The 8,882-nt window shown below is 44.0% G+C and overlaps 1 non-coding gene across 1 annotated transcript; it reads right to left on the bottom strand.

The window, feature by feature from the left end:
- Positions 1-6,714: 6,714 nt before the first annotated feature.
- LOC123100844 (small nucleolar RNA R71) lies at positions 6,715-6,818 on the bottom strand. Its single transcript, XR_006448478.1, has one exon. It is a non-coding gene; the product is annotated as a small nucleolar RNA R71 (small nucleolar RNA).
- Between the last annotated feature and the right edge of the window lie 2,064 nt (positions 6,819-8,882).

Below are 8,882 nucleotides of genomic sequence, written 5' to 3' on the forward strand. Positions count from 1 at the left end.
GACGCGGCCTCGCCGCCGCCCGCCGCCGGCCTCCCCTCCGGTCCCCGCCGCCGGCCTCCACCGCCGCCCTCGCGCCGCCCTCCTTCCTCCCTCCGGCGAGCTCCGGCCACCGGTGCCCGAGCTCGAGCTCTCGATCCAGATCCGATCGATCCAGTACGTGCCCGTTGACTTTCTCGCCCCCCCCCCTTTTTCTCTGTCCTGAAATTCTTCAGCATGTGCCCCTGTTCCCAATGCTATAACTCTGTGCATGTAGCTCCGATTCGCGCGTGTAATATGTCAAATTGTTCGTCTCGTGATGCTCTTCATTTTGTTCAATTGCACCATGTTCATTAGAGGTCATCTTGATGCCCAAATCTTCGTTGGAAGAGGGCTAGTTGCTGTTATTCTCTGGTTCTTATCAGAACTTGGAGATTTGTCATTTTTGTATCATTTAATCTGTGCATCGTTTGAGCATGAGCTCTACATGTGTTTTGAAGTATGCCATGCCATCTTTCCAGTGGTGTAGTCCATGTATTTTTGTGATCTCTGTGGTGACTAGCACAAGCATGCAAAGTAGGCCCCGTAATATTTCTGATTTCAGGGACTTAGTGTTTTCTCTAAGTCCTTGTCTGCTGTAATTTTGTTGCCATGTAAACTTGATGCTACAGAGAGATCCATGCATATTTTGGGGATGTTCAGTAAGGATGTTTTGTAGCTATAGTTGTAATTGATCCATTCCTGCAATTTTTTGCAATTACGGAGTGCCATAGCATGACTCAATCATGCTCTACTTTTGCTATAATATATTTCTGGCAGATTCTTGACATGATTTGCAATCTTGCCAAGCTTATTGTAGTTGATCTATACATGCTATGCTTTTGTTCTTGCCACGATTAGCTTCATAAACATGCCATCTTGCTGTAGGTATGCTTGGTTTGTCATGCATTGCTCTGTAGTGAGTGCATAAAGCTCACAAAGAGGCCTACATATTAATATTTCTGCCATGCTCTGTTTTCTGCTAAGTCTGAAACCTGATAACGAAACTTGCTATGTTTACATGCTTTCCATCATATCTTCTGGTCCTTTTTGGCTTATGGTCAGTAAGGGACTTTTGTCGTATGCATTTAGTAGAACACTGCCATGCCTTGTTTTGCTATGTTAAGTTCCTTTAGCATGTTGATTTCGTGCTCTGAACATTGCTACCTGATACTGTTTACTGCCATGTCCAGTTTTTCACCGAGTCTGTGAACCTGTAATCTTTTGCACTTTTGCCATGCTTGTTTGAGCTTGATGTGTTGTGAACTAGCCATAGCTCAGTGTTCATCTTTTGTCAAGCATCTCCTGTAGAGTACTGCCATGTGATTTGTTGATATGTTGGGGTGCTGTAGCATTGTTGTTTGTTGCATTTTAAGTGCTATCTTGCTGTTTATCGCAGATTAGTGTCATTCTTGTTTTGCTTGCCATTTGCAAACCGTGCATCCGATTCCGGTGATCTTTATATCGATTTCGACCGAAATCATCTCATCTTTCCAGTGGCATACTTGGTTTGCCAAGTTACTGCCATGTTCATCATTTTCCTTCCGGAGCACGCATATGCATCGCATATCATATCTTGCATATCACACGTGTTTTGCATCATGTTGCTTGTGCATTTCTCGTTGTTGATTGTGGTTCCGTTTGTTTGTGTTCTTGTCTTGGGTAGAGCCGGGAGACGAGTTCGTGAACGAGGAACCTGTCGAGTACGCTTACGAGGATCAAGCTTTCGACAACTCTGAGAACCTTGCAGGCAAGATGACCACCCCTCGAAATCACTTCTATCTTTGCTATGCTAGTTGTTCGCTCTCTTGCCATGCTCGCTACCTATCACTTGCTATATAATGTCTCCCATTTTTCGCCATGTCAGCCCCTAACCACCCCTTCCTAGCAAACCGTTGTTTGGCTAAGTTACCGCTTTTGCTCAGCCCCTCTTATAGCGTTGCTAGTTGTAGTTGAAGTTGAAGTTTGTTCCATGTCGGAACATGGATATGTTGGGATATCACAATATCTCTTATTTAATTAATGCATCTATATATTTGGTAAAGGGTGGAAGGCTCGGCCTTATGCCTGGTGTTTTGTTCCACTCTTGCCGCCCTAGTTACTGTTATACCGGGATTATGTTCCTTGAGTTTGCGTTCCTTACATGGTCGAGTGATTTATGGGACCCCCTTGACAGTTCGCCTTGAATAAAACTCCTCCAGCAAGGCCCAACCTTGGTTTTACCATTTGCTACCTAAACCTTTTCCCCCGGGTTTTCGCGAGCCCGAGGGTCATCTTATTTTAACCCCCCTCCCCCCCGGGCCAGTGCTCCTTCGAGTGTTGGTCCGAACTGAGCAGACTGCGGGGCCCCCTCCTGGAAACTCGAGGTCTGGTTTTACTCGTAGGATGTCTCATCCGGTGTGCCCTGAGAACGAGATATGTGCAGCTCCAATCGGGATTTGTCGTCACATCCGGGTGGCTTTGCTGGTCTTGTTTTACCATTGTCGAGATGTCTTGTAGACCGGGATTCCAAGACTGATCGGGTCTTTCCGGGAGAAGGTTTATCCTTCGTTGACCGTGAGAGCTTATGATGGGCTAAGTTGGGACACCCCTGCAGGGTATTATCTTTCGAAAGCCGTGCCCGCGGTTATGAGGCAGATGGGAATTTGTTAATGTCCGGTTGTAGATAACTTGTCACTTGACCCAATTAAAATACATCAACTGCGTGTGTAGCCGTGATGGTCTCTTCTCGGCGGAGTCCGGGAAGTGAACACGGTCTGTGTATGTATGACGTAAGTAGGTGTTCAGGATCACTTCTTGGTCATTGCTAGATGACGTCCGTTCCGTTGCTTCTCTTCTCGCTCTCATTTGCGCAAGTTAGCCACCATATATGCTTTTGCCGCTGCAGCTCCACCTCACTACACCTCCTTTTCCTTCAAGCTTAAATAGTCTTGATCTCGCGGGTGTGAGATTGCTGAGTCCCCGTGACTCACAGATTCTACCAAAACAGTTGCAGGTGCCGACGATGCCAGTGCAGATGATGGCGTCGATCTCATGTGGGAGTTCGACGAGGAACGTGGTCGTTACTAGGTGTCTTTTCCTGATGATCAGTAGTGGAGCCCAGTTGGGACGATCGGGGATCTAACATTTGGGGTTGTCTTATTTTCATCTGGATTTTGACCGTAGTCGGTTTATATGTTTGTATTTTGGATGATGTATGATGATATTTATGTATTGTGTGAAGTGGCGATTGTAAGCCAACTCTTTATCCCATTCTTGTTCATTACATGGGATTGTGTGAAGATGACCCTTCTTGCGACAAAACCACTATGCGGTTATGCCTCTAAGTCGTGCCTCGACACGTGGGAGATATAGCCGCATCGTGGGCGTTACACGTGAGTTCACCCTTGGGACGGGGTCGTGCTTGGATAGGCGGCCATGACTGTTTTTACAGGGCACCGGACACACCGTTGGTCCGTTTGAGTAGTTGTGAAAATGAAAGGGCAAGTCCCAAGATCTTTGTCATTATACACGAGGGCCGTGTACCAGCGAGTGGACTCTATGTTAGTGTCACCTAGGGAAAGATAGTGACCGGGAGCTTACCCCGTGTACTTGAGGTACTGTGGGTCATGGATTACACGGAAGCTTCCCGGATCTTGTGGGTAAAGTGTACAACCTCTGTAGAGTGTCAAACTATTCGAATAGCTGTGTCCACGGTCAAGGACAGTTGGGCGGTGCTACTTAAACCATGACAAGAGTTTTACAAACTTGGTATGTGTAAGCTACTTGGGTCAAGTAAAGACTTGACATATTGATTAAGCTAGAGTTGTTCCAAACTCTATTTATGTTGATATCTATAACCTGTTCACACGGATATCTAAATCCTTATGATGCATGTTTTACTGGAGGCTTGATCATGTCATTTCACTCAATCCAGCATTTTGGCAAGGTAATTAGTTATATGACATGCATTGTTACCTTGATCTGAAACATGGGTTGCTTGCGGGTACATTCAAAGTACTCATTGGCTTGCCATTGGTTATTTAATTGGCCAGGCATGGAAGAGAAGGAGTTCGAGGAAGAGTTGTTTGGTGACGAACATGCGAACTAGGACGTTTCCCAGTCAGAATCCCTATAGGGTTAAGGTAGATGGCATGGGTTCTACTTACCAACGAAGATTTCCACTGCTTAAGTTCTATCCGGTGTTCAGCCCTTGAGGCTTATCTATGTAAGACTTGACCATAATGGTCATAATTTGTGTAAGACGATATGTATGGATGTAAGACTCTTGTTATTCAGCTTCTGTGTATTTAGTGAGCAATGATCTCTGGGATCACTGTACACGTGCATTCGTTGATCACGACTTATGAGTCGGGGTCCCCACAGAGCTGGTATCAGAGCCAGGCTGACTGTAGGAAGCATTAGTTAGCATGGGCTTTACTTAGGACAAAACCGCATTACAAACACTCTATACTTGATAAGCACATTTCTTATATATAACTTTGGCATACAAATATACCATTGTTGAGATCTAACCATTAATTCTTGCTATGAATTGTTGCATATTTGCATAAAACTCATATAAAGAATCATTTACTAGTCATTTGATTCTTTTGCAGAAAAGTGCGAGAAGGCATATAAACTTCAAGATCCGGACTAAAGTATCTAAGAGAACGAAGAAGAGGAGGAAGAATGGACTTGTGCGAGAAGAAAGGAAGTAACCAGGGGGCCAACTATGGAAGAGAAGACCATCTTCTGCTAAAAGTAAAGAAAGAGGAGGGCCATATTGCAAAAGGGGCACATCAGAGAAGGGGAATCAAAATCCCTAGCAGCAGCACGATCCCCTTTTGAGCCTGGCATCTCCATCTCCCTCCCCACACCACTTCTTCCATCTCCGGCCGCCGCCGCGGCCAGGCCAGCGTGGCACCGCGCCAACCTGCCACCGCCGCCATCCATCACCACCACTCCCCGCTTCACCGCGCCATCATCACCACCGCACCACTGAAAACCACTGCGCCTCCATCTTCACTAAGCCATCCATCCACCATCACCAGCGCCACATTGTGTGACCCACCAGACGGCCTGGCTGGACCTCCGCGCGAGAGTGCCCCTGCTGCCGTCCTTCGTCCTTCGCCTACTGCTGCTCTTCTTTCCCCACGCCTCTGCTGCTCCTCCTCTCAACACTGCTGTTGCTCCTCTACTTAAAACTGCTGCTGCTCCCTCTCCCACATCCCTGCTGCTACACTCCTTCTCTAAACCTCTCTCTTGCTTCTTGTTGATGCTCCTCTATCCATTCCCACACCGCTGCCTCTTGTTCTTCTCCGATGAAACTGCTCCTCCTCCTCCTCCCTCTCTAAGCCACCTGTTGCTGCACCTGCTCTCCAACGCCCCTGATGCCTAGTTCTCCTCTTTCCCTTTCCTTTCTACTGCTAATCTGAACCCACTACTTCTTCTCTGATCCCACCTGCTGTTATTTCTATGAACTTGAGAGTTGTAAGACTTTGAAATGTCCAAATTTGAACTAGTACTGGTATGCTAGATATATGTATGTTTATTCCAGAGACATGGTGTTCTTGCTTATTTTGTAGCTCAGTGTGAACTTGTACTATTGACACTCTGTTTGTTTGTGTTGAAACTAGTTAAATTCATCACTGTGTATTGCTTGCCGTAGAACCTTGTTTCATTTTGTAGTCTCTGTGTTAGTTATCTACCAGTGTATATGTGTTGTGATATGAAGTATTTCCATTATGTCCCATAATCATGTTTCCTCAATCCTTTTCATGTGAGATAAATTTATGTGTTCTTATCTTGTGACTTCCCTCTTGTCGTTGATGTTCGTCTGTGTTACTGTTTTAGATTCTCAAGCCTAATGAAAATACGAAAAAGTTAGTGAGTAATATCTTAATCTCCCTGTGCTATTTGCATTTTATTTGTGAAAGATATTCGGGTACAACCTTGTTTAGTTTAGTTTTATTTTCCTGCTATCATACCACTCCTAATTGAGTGATCTAGCTTTAGCCGAGCATAGTCGCTGATTTGCCTAGTCCCTGTGAGGAACACGACATCCGTAGTTTGGGAAATATATTCCACTACATTTACATTTGATCATTTTGGCGCCGTCGTCGGGGACTAGCGTCGAGCGATGGTGTGAAGCTATAGACTAGGCTTAGTATAGTTTTTGTTTAAATTTCCAGTCAATTTATTTCTATGCTTCTTTTACCTTTTTTTCTTTTTGTTGCTTCAGCTTATTAGGATACTAACTTTCTGACTAGTGTTTACTGTTTCTGAGTTTGCGTAGCAAAATCTAAACTAATTACAGGTTGTTCTATAGTTACACTCGGTTAAGATGGCATTGCTTCGTGATCTTTCGATGCCCAAAAGTCAATGCTATATCACAGGACCGGTTTGGCCAACTATGGAGGCAGAGAACTTCGAGCTGAAACCTAGTCTTATTGCTTTGGTTCAAAAACATCAGTTTGGAGGGTTGCCTACTGAAGATCCTTACGGGCACTTGCTCCGAGTCCTGTAGTATTCAGATACAGTAAAGTACCATGGAGTTCCTCAATATGCTATCAAGTGTATGCTGTTCACTCTCTCTCTCTCTCTCTCTGTGATGATGCTCGTGCTTGGTACCAATCCTTGCCATCAAGGTCATACAGTTGGAATGAGATATCACAAGCATTCTTGGATAAATATTTCCCACTACACAAGCAGTCTGCGATTCAAGATGAGATCTTCAACTTTGTTCAGCGTGAAGGCGAGAGTTTGTATGATGCTTGGGAGAGGTACAAAGCCTTGTTCAGGAGATGTCTTAATCATTGGCTCGAGAGATGGTTAGAGCTGCAGATATTCTATAGAGGATTGACTTCGGACACTCGAGCTTACGTTGATATGGCATCGGGTGGAGCTATTACAAACAAGACACTTGATGATGCTTTTCTGCTGATTGAGAACATAGCCTTCCACCAACTTCAGTGGTACAATGAGAAGCCCACCTCTGATTTAGCTGCTTGCTTGCAACAAATCACTTCATCTCAGCAAGATTCTCTTACACAAAAACCTGAACCTCTATCTCAGTGTGACAAGATTGAGCTTGCATGGATTATCTTTGACGATGATGATACCATTCTAGTTGACACGCACGCTACAGATCATATGGATACTAGTGTTGGAGATTCAGTTTTGCATTGTGATGATTCTTCCATGGATGAGCCAGAGCTGCAGTTAGTTGCTTTTGATATTGAGGAGACACCTTTACTTGATATTGATCATGTGCTTCTATAGCAAGATATGGAGAAGTTCGCCTTCGATGATGTTAGCTGCATTGATTCCTCAACACTTGAGCCTGAGATGGAGAGCTTCATGGTTGATTATGGTGAGGTGGATTCAGATGTCAAGGAGCCAAGCTCTACTATTTCACTTGTTGACACGAGTCCGGTGGAAATTGCTACTACCGCACCTCACTTGGTATCTTCAGTTGAGGTAGTCCTGAACCTTCTTCCTAACTATCTCAGGTATGATCGCAACTTTCTCGACAAGATATGCCATATCATGGATACTGCCTATGCACCATGCGATTTGTTGATGATATCTATTTATCATATGCTCAATAGATATGCTTATGTGATAGGATACTCTATTTATGACTTAGAGGGCATTGTCCCTATCACTTGTATTGGCTTGTTTGTTGAGTGTTCTTTCAGGTTTATGCTTGTGCACCTTCATTGCGGGCTGATCAAGTTCGAGATGACATCCCATGGGATCCTGGTGGATTCACGGCATGGTGATGAGGAGAAGCAAGGAGCACACATGAGGAAGAGCGAAGTTGGAGCATGCATGAGGAAGCAAAAGGAGAGAGTTGCAGTTCAGAGAGCGATTGTGCGAGACCTACATCATATATGCCCGGTGAGCTGTTTCATGACCCCAATCTGAATACCATCATACATTATACAAGTTGCAATCAATTGCTATTTGGGTTGCTTGAGCCATTTCTTAAATGTTGTCCCACTTAATTTTATTTGACATATGCTGCTTGATGAGAATATGCGAACTGATTGTTGAATGCCATGTAAACTAGTGATCTACATATTGCCTGCTTTGCTGAAATTAGTGAAAGCTATTAGTTTTGAGTGCTCAAATCCCTAGTACACTAGAAAACTTAATCATTTTCTGCTTTTACCTCGATACACCTAGATCATTAAGTTCCAGATGCTGAGTTTGTGCCTAATGTGTTCCCATTCAGAGCAATCACTTACCACTATGGATTAGCATCCTATGTTCTCTGGATCGGTAGCATGTGAACTAGACATGGATGAGTGATGATTCTTGTTTTTGCTCATTTGAAAAATGAAAAAAATATCTTATAATGAATATGTAAGTTTGACTACCTACAGTAGCATGTCATGTTCCCTGGATCGGTGGCATGTGAAATCTGGTAGCTTGGACAGTAATAAATAAAAAATGCAATATTTGTTGAACCAGGTGTATACCATGTTCTTGGGATCGGTGGTATGTTCCTTTGGGGAGACAAACAAAAAAACTATATAATTGGTCGAGCCAGGTGTATACCATGTTCTCGGGATCGGTGGTATGTTCCTTTGGTGAGACTGATAAAATATTATCATTGCTTCCTTCAAATTCAATAAGTGGTTCTACCACAATGTTGTGTTCCTAGTAATAGGTGTCTCTCGGGATCATGCTCTCTTTAGGAACCTTTTGGCACAATCCGCATTTAAACTGGTTGATCTTCTTTTATCATTGTAGAAGTTTAAAATGATTGATTCTACTAGTATCCTACTGCTTTGTAACACTCTTAACCATTGATTTTCACTGCTAAGTCAAAAGAATGCATTGTTTGGAGATCTACTTCACTTGGACATTCTCTAGTC

The sequence above is a fragment of the Triticum aestivum genome, chromosome 4D (assembly GCF_018294505.1).
Source record: "Triticum aestivum cultivar Chinese Spring chromosome 4D, IWGSC CS RefSeq v2.1, whole genome shotgun sequence".
Taxonomy (NCBI): Eukaryota; Viridiplantae; Streptophyta; class Magnoliopsida; order Poales; family Poaceae; genus Triticum; species Triticum aestivum.